General features: G+C 44.7%; 1 protein-coding gene across 3 annotated transcripts in view; it reads right to left on the bottom strand.

Annotated features, from left to right (window-relative positions):
- Nucleotides 1-1,646, bottom strand: part of gabrb2a (gamma-aminobutyric acid type A receptor subunit beta2a) — a 39,338-nt gene that overhangs the window by 36,012 nt on the left and 1,680 nt on the right. The gene's annotated exons all lie outside the window — the stretch shown is intronic.

The following is a 1,646-nucleotide window of genomic DNA, read 5'->3' as shown; positions in this document are numbered from 1 at the left end:
AGGAAGGCAGGGGTGGATTACATGGCTGCTGAGCCCAGAGTTGCAGCCAGGGATCCAGTCAAAGAGGTGGGGGGGTGGAGGAGGATGGAGAGAGGGGAGAATAAAAGAAATAAGAGAGGAGCTCTATTTCAGCTCCTCCCCCCTCCCTCCCTCCCTCCCCCCCAGAGGCACTTCCGTTCTCCGCTAGGATAAATAGTTTCCTCCTTGAGAGCGACTCGAACCATTCAGAGCTCCTGTTTATAAACTCACGGAAAACCTTGGACTGTGTCTAAGAGCTACAACCGATTTGCTGCAGCTAAAAACAAACGTTATCATCATTTTTATGGTGAAATTCTGTCGATCCAAGCTGCCAGCAGTGGGCCAAAAAGTCCTCAGCTTTCGTTGGCCTGCCATACACTTTTATCATTGTTTTTATGGTGAAATTCGGCCAGAATCTTACTGTAAATTAAACAGTTTTTTACTCCACTGTCAAACATCGGCCACTGAAGGTTTTTACTCTAAGATCCTGACGACCACAGCTGCCAGTAAATGACTGTCAATTAGAAGTTTGGAATAAAATATAACGTTTTCTACTGGCATTGTGCTTTTTTTTTAACTGGACAGAGATCTCTGAGGTTGTTCCTGGGATCTGTTGGAGCCAGTCTTCCAGTTTGGGGGTCACAGCACCGAGTGCTCCGACCACCACTGGCCCCACTGAGGCCTCGACTCTCCACAACCTAACCCTTGGTGTTTCTCCAGCTTCTCGTGCTCGTTTTTCCTGATGTTACAGTCACCTGGGACTGCTACATCTATTACCACTGCTTTTTTTCTGTATCTTATCTATCACCACAATGTCCGGTTGGTTAGCCATCACCTGTTTGTCAGTCTGGATCTGGAAGTCCAACAGAATGTTGGCCCTGCCTTTCTCCACCATCTTAGGTGGAGTCTCCCACTTTGACTTCCAGTCCATACTCAGCACAGATGTTCCGGTTCACTATTACTATAATGTTCCATGAATGTTTTACCTGCCTGCATCTTACATCCGGCTACGATGAGCTGGATTGTCTCAGGCTGTGTGAAGATGCCCCTGAGACAGTCCAGCTCATCGTAGCCGGATGTAAGACGCAGGCAGGAAAAACATACATACACACATATATATAGCTGAATTTAGAATATGTATATAAAGTATTTACTGTGAAGAAAATATACTTCTCAGTTGTGAAATTTAAATTTTCCAAAACATATTTTCCGAACTGTGTCACCTTTGTCATAATTTTTTTACAGTGAAATTCTGGCAATTACAGCTGCTGCTGTTTTAGACTAAATTGCACTTTTTGTTTTTACAGTGTATCCGACTTAGACAAGCTGCCGAATCAAAGTCAACAGAAGGCACATCTCCATCAGCTCCTCCTGGTTTTTTATGCTCCTCCATAACATTTTTATAAAGCTGGAGAGGCCGTTCATGATGTCTCCTCACATTCCTCACTGCCTCCTATATATATGTTTATTTTTTTTTTTTTCCCCTGAACCTGTCAGAAATGCCTCATCTTCCACCTTCTTGCCACTTCAGTGCTCACTGATCAATAGATGGTGCTCTTGGACGGGATGCTGAACTTTTCCCCCCCATCTGTCCTCTCCTCTCCAAGACGTGCATCCATTTAATCCCC

Source organism: Kryptolebias marmoratus, linkage group LG9 (assembly GCF_001649575.2).
Source record: "Kryptolebias marmoratus isolate JLee-2015 linkage group LG9, ASM164957v2, whole genome shotgun sequence".
Lineage (NCBI taxonomy): Eukaryota > Metazoa > Chordata > Actinopteri > Cyprinodontiformes > Rivulidae > Kryptolebias > Kryptolebias marmoratus.
This window is presented reverse-complemented; position numbering and strand designations above follow the sequence as displayed.